Source organism: Dipodomys spectabilis, unplaced genomic scaffold (assembly GCF_019054845.1).
Source record: "Dipodomys spectabilis isolate Male_0828 unplaced genomic scaffold, ASM1905484v1 ptg000098l, whole genome shotgun sequence".
Lineage (NCBI taxonomy): Eukaryota > Metazoa > Chordata > Mammalia > Rodentia > Heteromyidae > Dipodomys > Dipodomys spectabilis.
The window spans coordinates 23,050,693-23,062,297 of NW_024870775.1; positions in this window are offsets into that span (position 1 = coordinate 23,050,693).

Here is an 11,605-nt window from a genome sequence, read left to right on the forward strand (position 1 = left end):
TTACGAATGAAAGAAAAAGAGAAAGAAGACAAGAAAAGAAAGGAAAACACACATTCACGTATTCCTAAAATAAAAATTATAAGAGGAGAAAAAAAAAGTTACTGGAAAACAATTATTTTTTCAGAAGAGGCAAAAATTAAAGATTAATAAAAGTTCTAGAAAAGGAAAAAAAATTTTTTATATATATGAGGTAACAAAAATGAAAAAAAAAAACAAAAAAAGAAAAAAAGAAAAGAAGAAGAAAAAAAAAAGTTCTTTGATTTTTTTTTTTTTTGGGAGGGGTGGGAAGAGTCCTGTATCTCCCTTTTGTCTGTAACCAGAGTCTGGTTGGAGTCTCTGGTCAGCTTGAGGTCCTGTGGCTTGATTGGTTTCTTAAGTCAGTTTGTTGGAACAGGCAGAAAAATGCTCTGCTTTACCCAAGATTTTGAGATCCCCCTCCCAGGTTAGTTTACTGGGAGGGTGATCTGCTTTGAGAATCACAAAAGAGGGGGATGCAGTGATGAAGCTAGGTTCTGGGTAGAGTCGAGGCCTTTCAACAAACAGTAGCTTTTCCCTGGGGCTATTTTGTGAAAAAAACTCACAGCACCCAGCCTGGAGCCATTCTCAGGGTTTCTGTTTTTCAATTGATTGTGGTGGCTGCTTGAGGGAGGGGCAGCCTCTGGCTCTGGTTACCCGGTGAGGAGAGCTACTCCAATGGCTGGCGCCTGAGCTGGGTGACTTTTCCCTGGATGGAACTGAGTCTGTGAGGTCACTTCGCCGTTAAGTTCTTGTGACCTGCTAAATGACTCGTTTTATTCCAAGGCCTGAGCTGGAGCTAGCCGCTCCTCCGAGCTTTGTCGGTATCCAAGATGGAGATCACCGGTGCTGGGGGGGAGGGGTGGCCTTCCCTCCTCTGCTCCCTGAGAAGGAGTGAGGAAGTCGGGCTTCTACTCACGCCGAGTCTTGGATCCTGGGTCGTCTCTGGTCTGCAAAGTGCAGGATGAAGTTGTCCGCTCCTTGTAGGTTCTTGCTGGTGTTGAGTAGAATCCGCTTGCCCGCTGCATCTTGCTCCTTCGTCCTGGACTCTCTGTGTGAGTGCTCAGGTTTGGCCCCGGCTGAGGTCTCTGCTGCGACTCTGCCGCCGCCGCCGCGGTGGCTGCTGGCAAGTGCTCAGATGTGTCTTCTTGCCTTGGCTTTCCCTCTCTTGTCTAACTCTCTGTCCTGTGATGGCACACTTGGTGTGATTCTCTGGCTTGGGACTGTTCACTGGAACTCTGAAACTGCTTTCTATGCAAGAGCTTGTTCAGATTCCAGCTTCTCCTCCGCCATCTTCCCGGAACTCTCCGCTTTTTCAAATTTCTTATGTAGCTGTATGATGCATCTAACCCCTGAAACAGATTTGAGGTGTCAGACATTACACAAAATTTTAGTATCTAGAAATGCCTCTTTCACAAAGCAGACAAAAATGTTTGGATGATGTACTTGGCATACCTGAATGTGTTTTTCTAACCTTTTAATAAACATCTTATCCATATGTATTAGTCATGCAAGAGAGAGTCCCAGTGATATTTCCCTACATATATTCATACAATATATTCTGATCAAATTTCCTAATTCAGTCTTCATCATCTCTCATCTTTCTTTCTGAAAACAACTGCAACAAGTTTGTTGTTATGCTATCATTCATGTTATATAAAGTACTGTGGCCGTATGCACCCTATATAACGTCTCTGTTTGACTTCCAATTTCTCTTGGTTACCTGTTCCCAACAGAATCTGTTTTACTTTCTTTTTTAAAAAAATTAAACACTCATTTTATTGTCTCACAATTCCATAGGTCATCATTCTGACAGACACCAATTGGAAGTTTCTAGCAATGAATCTTCTTCCAAGAATATTCATATGATCATTCAAATTTTAAGTGTGTATTATTCATAAATGTTCTCTATTTTCTTTGTTTCTTTTTCTCTGGTATTAAACAGCTCTCAGCAAACTTGCTTATGTCATTTTCATACATAGACACAGTGCAATTTTATTTTGTCCCCCCACCAGAATCTTCTTACCTCCAACCATATTTATATACATACATATACATGTACATATATATGAGTATATATGCACTAGAATTTGTAAAAGAGAGATAATACAAAACCTTTGTCCTCTGACTCTCTTTTATAAAACATAGCACAATAATCTTTATGTTTTATCCATTTTCCTGTGAATAACACTTTATTCTTCTTTATGGATGAATAATAATCTATTCTGTATATTCAACAAATTTTCTTGTTCCATCCATCAGTCATAGAGCATCTAGGTTACATATGTAGTATAGCTGTTTTGTGAATATTATTCCATTAAACATGGAAGTGCAAATGTCTTTGTTATCTTCTGACAAGATCCTTCTGATAGATGCCCAAGAATGATCTGGAACAGTCAAATGTAGGTCAACTATTCTTTTTTAACTTCCATACAATTGTCCAATAGTGGCTAAATTAACCTAAATTCCCTTTAATAGTGTAGAGTATTTCTTTATTTACCTCCTCACTAATAACCGTTCTTTCTAGTCTTGTTATTAGTCACTCTGACTGAAGTAAGATGGAATTTCAATGTTGTTTTGAGATTTAAGCTAACTGTATATATTTTGAATACTATATCTGAAATGTCTGTAATTTTCATATGAAAATCTAGCACTATGCCAAGTAAATATAGATATATAAGATAGATGCAAGTTGGATAGTGTCATGATTTGTTTTCCTCTGCTATAACACATTGATTGTTCTTATCATTAACTTTATTTGACTAAAGTTTTAAAATTGATTACTTGAATTATTAGTGACATCATTTTTTTCTACACTATCATATACTGTTGTAGCACAGATCTGTCTTATCTTTTAAAATAGTTTTCCAATAAATTTCCAAATTGGCTAATTTATAGTTATGTGTGATCTGTGTGTGTGTGTGTGTCTGTATGTGTATGTGTGCTGCTTATTTTAGTTGAGTTAAAAGAGACAGAAAGAATTTTTTCTTTGCTTAGGTTTTAATTAGTTCCCTCAGAAACTATTAGCTAAGTAACTTTTAGTGTGCTTTGTAGAAAGTGCAATGACCTCAAAGCAGCAGGTTCACCTTTTCTTTAATCCTTTGTGCAGTGGTAATACTGTAAGCTTAAACCTATGCAACAGCAATATTCATAAGACAATCTGTTGGAAATGAACTTTACAATTTGGGGAAGGGGCAAATGGGGGAGTGATGTGGGAGAAAAGTGATGGGGTTAGCAATGATCAACAAGAAATGTACTCTTCACCTTACATATGTAACTGTAACCCACTGTACATCACCTTCACAATAAAATTAAATTTTAAACAAACGAATAGCTCTTTGATTACAGGTTTTGTATGCCAAATACTTTAACACAGCACAAACTATCATGTATAAGTGCACAAGCAGTAAAATTTTCCTTTGCATTTGAAATGTTTGAAATGGTTGTAAATAAACTTCTATTTGTATCTAATAAATTGAGGCATGCACATGTCTAATTGAAATAGAAATTTTGAGAGCAAACATAACAGTGTATAATGTTGAAACTTTTATTGATAATTCCCTTCAAGCAATATCAATTTTAATAAAAATTCCAAAGAAAAAAATACCATAAATTTTGGTAGTGAATTACCAGTCTAATGGTCAGATAGTAAACATACTCTACTGCAGGCTCTATGATCACTTATGTGACTTATTCCATTCTGCTTTGACTATGTAAATGTTGTCATCCTTCACTTCCTTGTGATCTACACCCACATAACTTGGAGCGCAGTCTTAGAGACAGCCATGTGGGTATCTCAATTTGCCTAAGAAGGTCTAGCAAATGGCACATTCTGTTGCCTCTTAATCTTTGGAGGCTGTGGCTGCAAGTCCAAGCATCTGTCCAAGACTACCTCAAATTCAAAGTGCTTGGCAGTGCCTCAGATGCTACCTCCCAGGCCACACCTTACCACCAAGACCATTTGGCAGGTGGCATCACCAAGTCCAGCACAGCCCATCAGATACTTTGGACTATGCTATGGAATACCTTGGACCATGAAGATCGCATGGCTGTCCCACTGCTCCTACCAGACAGCTCAAGCAAGACACATGAGAGCCTCACCATGACAGCTTCACTATTCCCACAACTCAGCCCAGGGAAACTTGTCATGGTCCGCTCAACACAAGAGAAACAGGGATGCTAGCCATATCCCTCGAGGAAACCTGTACAAGTTGAAAATCAGTGAGTCACCCCACCGCAGATGCTGCAGGACCAGCCCTATTCCCATGTCTCAAAGTGACTGCTGAGCTATGACCAGTGCCGGCTGCACCTGCTACTCAACTCCTACTGAAGCATCACAGAGTAGCACACATGCTTTGGCCACCAGCCCAAGACCTGGAACTCCTAAGGTCTCTTCAGTCACCTTCAGTAACTGAGCTCCATCTTGGAGCAGTCCTTGCTACAAACCTGTACTTCTTCTCACCAGCCCTTGTATTTCTATCTATTTCATCTTGCTTTTTGGATTATATGTATTTTTACTATTAAAGGTTCTTTCAAGAAAAAAAACATGTTGACCTAAACAACGTATAAATAGATGAATATAGCATTGTCAAATTACTTTTTATTACGAAATCAGGGAAAGCCTGTGTTCTTCCTAGAGGGTATAGATTACCATTTTGTAGTTAAGCTAACACATCTATGAGACCTACTGTAATGTTCTTGTACTTTGCAGGATGGACTACCCTTGACCCATGATCTCTAACCTTCATTTCCAAAGATTGGTTTTTTGATTTGATCACTGTTTTCATCTATTATGTATTTCTAGGCATTTCCTGGAAACTTGACCCAGAACAGTTCCTATCCTATTGAAGTTAGTATCTAAAAGTAACCATTGTCCAGGTGAGCATTGATCAGACATTTAAATACAGGGTTCATGCCTAATCTTCTTTGGTTTAAATTAAATAAAGCAGGATTAGAGATACCAATCTTGACTTGTATCAAACTCCCTGTGCTTTGCAGTGGGGAGACTACAGTAGACTGAAATCACTGAGGAAGAGATAATTCTAAACAAAAATTAGCTACTCATAACCAAATGAAAGTGGCAACATTGTTATATATAGGTTAGGTTGTTAATTGAACCAATCAGGCCAAAATGTAAGCTTATTGGTGACCGTTTTAAATGAAACCTTTGTCTAACAGAGAAAAGACAGTAGCTGTCCTTACCAAATTCTCCCTTATAAAATTTAAGTATAAGGAATCCCGGAGTCATGCTTCAGTTAGCATTATGGAAAGAAGAGATAAAGTAGCTGGAGTTTAAGAAAAGTATAAAGAAGTAGTTATTAAATCATGGTAATGAAGCACATTAATAAACATGTAAGAACTTTTGTGATTATGGTGCCCTCGTAGTTACCCTTACCCAAACATCTTGGGATTGTGACCTACCTTCGAAATCATAAACTATATTCTAATTCCGATTAGGTATTGATCTCTGATTAACTCTATTACCTATGATTTCCAGGTTTTGTTCAAACACCTATTATGTCTTACAATAAACTCATTATTACAGACAGTCTGAGTATCTAATTTATGTGTCCTAAAGAAAATAACATATAACAACAACATAGAAGGAAACAAAACACCAAAGGAAACATAGTTGTTGTGCACAGACAATCAAACAAAGTACAAGGAGATGAAAATATTGTTGTATTATTTTAATGTTCTACTTATGTTCTAATATTTGTAACAAGAGAAAGGAGATATGGAATGAAAATTAGTCATTTCACAATAGAGATGCACAATGTTTGAAACACTTACCCTTCTGTGGCAAATCAAGAGATGCTATTAGGAACCAAGAGATCTATGTAGGTAATTATTTGAGGATGACATTTAATAGATATTAATTAATGGGATAATTTTCTGGATGCTGTAGATGAAATAGAAAATAAAGACAATAGGTTGGATACAAGCAAAAGATGTATTTTCTAATGAACAAAAAAGGTGCAATTTTAATGGAAAATTAAGGCATGACTATCTTGTTGGAAGGTAATTTTTTTCCAATATATTGTAGTGTTGAATATGTAAAGCTTATAAACCACGTAGCTGTATCCAGTTAACTTGAACGATGTGCCAGAGATTTGGATATGTAAGAAGAGGTACCTATATAATGTTATACAGAAAATAAAATTTATTTTTGAGTTCTGAAAATTACATTTGTAATTAGTTCAGGATTTATTTCCATCTCAGATGCATTTGTTTAGAAATATTTAACTTTCAACAGTTACTTGAGTAGTCAGGCTTTTTATGGAAATGTGAAATGATACCATCTCTAGTTGTCTTGATCAGAAACCATAGCCAACATAATATTTTCTAACAGTAGCTTTAGTATTTATCTACTGATTTTTAAGCATTAATATTTTTATTTGTTTAATTGATTTCAACATCAGTTGACTATTTATTAGGTGACAATTTTGCCTGCTATTTTATTTATTGATTTTTACATAGTACAGGGAACTTTTCTATCTTGTTAATAAAATTAGCTCTTTGGTTTTAAATCTTTAACTTGTGTGAATCAGTAGATTGGACTGTTATATTTATTAGCTATTTAATCTTTATAGCAACCATATAAAAAGAATTAAGCAGATTTTAATATGACATAAAAATTATCCAGAAGTAGGCAAGTTAATAAACATTAGAGTGGAAAGTTCACTAAAACAATGATGATCTATTCTGTTCATTCTAAACATCTTTTAGTTTTGAAAACTGTTCATGCATGTTGCTTTGTAAGTTAATCTAGAATATCAACTGTTTTCAAATGAGCAAATATGTGTTTTTCACATTATGAAGGAGTTAATATTAACATTTCTGCACATAAAATTCAGAATCAGGTAAATTTACACCAGCTAAATTATCAAGGCTATCACTCTAGTGAAAAGTTATAACTGGAAATTCTAATTTGTTTGAGAGATTCACACCTGCCCAGATCCTCCACACTGCATTATTTGCTGATAAAAAGAATGAGAGCACCTAACTCCACATTTAGATACACTACCTGCTGACATCATTTTATATAATTCATTACAGGATTCTTCATTTCAACACGAATTGACACAAAAACTATTTTTTAATAGAGGTATGTAGAGTTTTGGTAATTAACTTTCTTCATGCCTTTCTACAAAATGGTAGATATGATTTTCTTTGTTTATGCCATTATATTCTGCAAATTGTAGTACTTCTATGAATCTTATAGAAACAGTTTTTAATTTTAAAGAAACAGTAGGACAAAAATATTTTCAAAATTAAGTGGCAATAAATAATAGGTCCTTTATTTTAACAATGTCTTAATTTACTAAGTAAATAATTACTCATACTGTAGCAGAACCATCTAATTAACTGTTATTTTAAACTAGCTATTAGAGAAGATAATTTTGTGATCTTGGATTTTTTTGCTGCTATTTCAGAGGATGGATAATTTAGCTAAAAAACAGCAGAAATAAACATTTTGAGAAGAAAATCTAGAGCCAACTAGTTGGAAGAGCCAAGGGTGATTTATTGACTTTTATTATTCCAGGAAGAATAATGAAACATGAATTCTAAAATTTGCAACATAAATTCTTTTAAAACACATGAAAATACTGATTTTAGTATCCTCAGGATTCCATAATCATATATTTGCATTAATAAAGAATGCAGTTTGAGAGACTGGAGAAAGATGGTGGAGATATAGCTGGGTTTTTTTTGTGAGTTATCTCCAAGAAACCAGCTTTCACAGTTCAGGGAATTATTCACTACAAAAAAAAAATCACACCAAGACCGCGGAGTCAAAGCAGACACTCTGAAAACATTACAGGATGGAATAGGAGAAACCCTAAGTCTCCTTGGCTCAGGCCAAAATTTTCTTAATAGAGACCCGGAAACACAACAAATCAAAGAAAGGTTGGACAAATGGGATTGCATGAAGTTGCAGAGCTTCTGCATGGCAAAGGACATAGCTAGCAAGATCAACAGAAAGCCCACAGATTGGGAGAAGATCTTCACTAGTCATACAACGGACAAGGGTCTCATATCTAAAATATACTTGGAACTCAAAAAATTAAATCCCCCAACAACAAATCCTCAAAGAAACAACTGCCCAATAAATAAGTGGGCTAAAGACTCAAAGAGAAATTTCTCTGAAGAAGAAAGAAGGATGGTCAATAGACACATGAAGAAATGCTCAACCTCCTTAGCTATAAAAGAAATGCAAATCAAAACAACATTGAGATACCACCTCACCCCGGTTAGAATGGCAAAAATCAAGAACTTTAACAATAGATGCTGGAGGGGATGTGGACAGAAGGGAACCTTACTTAATTGTTGGTGGGAGTGTAAACTTGTTCAACCACTTTGGAAAGCAGTATGGAGGTTCCTCAAAAGACTTCACACAGAGCTCCCCTATGACCCAGCAATCCCACTTTTGGGCATTTACTAAATGTTTACAAACAAGACCACACTAAAGCTACCAGCACAATGATGTTTATTGCAGCATTATTTACCATAGCTAAGATATGGAACCAACCCAGATGCCCCTCAGTAGATGAATGGATCAAGAAAATGTGGTATATATACACAATGGAATTCTATGCCTCTATCAGAAAAAATGACATTGCCCCATTTGTTAGGAAATGGAAAGGCTTGGAAAAAATTATATGAAGTGAAGTAAGCCAAGCCCAAAGAAACATAGGTCCCATGGTTTCCCTTATTTGCAATATCTAGTATATGTATGAGTTAAGCACAAATGGTCAGATAAGGTGATGTTAGGAAAATGAACCCTTAGATAGGTATTTAAATGTTTTTTTCTTTCATGCATTTGTTTCTAACGCATTTATAAAATAATTTCTTTGTTGCTTTGTATGTCCCTCCCCCACAGTATAACCCCTGCTTTCACTATATTTGATGTTGGTATAATTTGTGGAGGAGATGGGGAAAAACAAGTCGTTTAAGGATACAGGTGGACCTGTTGCAACAATGAGAAGTACAAGTTGTCATGTCAAAAACGAACTTTACAACTTCGGGGGAGGAGGGAGAATTGGGGGGGCGAGGGGAGGCTGGGAAGGGATGTGAAGGGTAAACAAAGGAGGAGGCTGCAATGCTTGATAAGAAATTTACTCATTATCTTGCCCATGTAATTGTAACCCCTCTGTACAGTATGTTCACAAAAAATAAAAATAAATTTTAAAAAATCACACCAAGTGAGCCATAATAGTAGAGATTCTGCCTAGTGAGAAAAAATGTAGGCAGTTTGCACCAGAAAACAGCACAAGCCTATTTGTCCTAGACATATACTAGTTATTGCAAGTAAGGGAAACTATGAGACCTATGTTTCTTTGAACCTGGTTTACTTCACTTAATATATTTTTTCCAATTCTTTCTGTTTCCTAACAAATGAGGCGATATTATTCTTTCTGATGGAGGCATAGAGTTTCATTGTATATATATGCCATATTTTCTTGATCCATTCATCTCCTGAGGGGCATCAGGGTTGGTTCTACATCTTAGCCATGGTAAATAATGCTGTGATAAACATAGTTGTGCTGGTAGCTGTAGTATAGCCTTGCTTGTGATCATTTGGGTAAATGCCCAAAAGTGGGATTTCCGGGTCATAGGGGAGCTGTATGTGGAGTCTTTTGAGGACCCTACATACTGCTTTCCAAAGTGGTTGAATAAGTTTACATTTCTCTCAACAACGAAGTAAGGTTCCCTTTTGGCCACATCCCTCCAGCATCTCTTGTTATTAGATTTTTTGATTATAGGCATTCTCACTGGGGTGAAGTGGAATCTCAGTGTTGTTTTGCTTTGCATTTCTTTTCTTGCTAGAGAAGTTGAACATTTCTTCATGTATCTACAGGCCATTCTAATAAGCTGTGTACATATGATTATAGAAGATGATGTTAAGCAAAATGAACCCCAAGACAGGGACACAGTGGTTTTTTTCCCCTTTCTTTCTTGCTATGGTTTTTAACGTACTTTTAATGTACTATGTGATTTATTTTGTTTTCTTGGTATGTTCGTCCCCCATAGTATAACCCTTTTTTTCACTGGATTTGATTCTGGTGCCTGCATCTTCTAATTTGGAGTGGGGAGGGAAAAAACCAAAATGCTTAAATAGGGATACAGGTTGACCAATTGTAACAATGAGATGTTCAAGACACTATGTTAAAAATGAACTTTACAACTTGGGGGGGGGGGTGAGAGGAGTTGAGGAGGTAGGGAGGGAAGAGATGGTAAGGGAAAAACCAAAGGAGAGGTAACAATGTTCAATAGGAAATGTACTCATTACCTTACTCATGTAACTGTAATCCATCTGGACATTATTTTTACAATAAAAAATGAATTAAAAAAAGAAAAACAACAAAAAAGCAAACACACAAGCCATGGTCATGGCCTTGGAACCTTGGAAGCCTGCCAAGACATCAAGGAGAAAGAAGAAATATTCAAAACAAATGCAAAAAACATGATAGATCTATTCAACATATAGAAGACACCACAAGTAGACCTAATTTAAGGCTAATGGGTGTAGAAAAGTGCCTAGAAACAGAAGCCAAAGGTCTAGGAAAGTTATTTAACAGAAAACTAACAGAGAACTTCCCAAACATGCAAAAGATAGGCCTATTCAGATACAAGAAGCCTTTAGAACCCCAAATAGACCAGAACAGAACAGGACATTCCACCGCCACATTGTAATCCACACAGGATCAATAGAAACCAAAGAAAGGATCCTTAAAGCTGTAAAGGAAAAAAGATCAATCACCTATAAAGGAAAACCAATCAGGATAACTACAGAAATCATGCAAGACGAACCTGGAATGAAGTATGCCATGCCTTAAAAACAAACAAGTATTAACCTAGAATAGTGTACCCAGCTAAACCCTCCTTTATAACTGAGGGAAAAATAAAAACCTTCCACAGCAAAGAAAAACTGTAACAGTGTCTCCACCAAACCAGGATTAAATAAGATACTGAAAGATGTTCTACACATAGAGAGCCAACTAGAATATGATGCAGGCAGAGAAACATCCACCAAACAGAATCAGATAAACATATGTAGAACCTGGGTGACACATCTCCTAAGAAGGTAGATAGCATGACAGGAACTTCCAAACACCTCTCAATACATTCCATGTTAATAGACTTAACTCTCTAATCAAAGGACTAGAATCTCTAATTAGATCAAAAAACAGTATCCTTCTATCTGCTCTCTTCAAGAGACACACCTTTCCCACAAAAAAACAAACTTACTCTGAAATTAAAGGCTGGAATAAAATTTACCAAGTGAATGCCCCCCCATAAATAGGCTTAAGTAGCAATCTTAATATCAGATAAAATAGACTTCAAATTAAAATTAGTGAGAAGAGATAAAGATGGGCACTGTATACTAACAAAAGGATATCTCCTACAGGAGGATATAACAATTCTAAATATCTACTCACCAAATACCGGAGCACCCAAATTTATCCAAGAAACACTACTTTCCATAAAATCATATATAGATACAAATATTTTGTTGGTGACTTTAACACACCACTTTCTCAGCTAGATAGATCAACTTGGCAAAAACTCAACAGAGAAAGAGCAT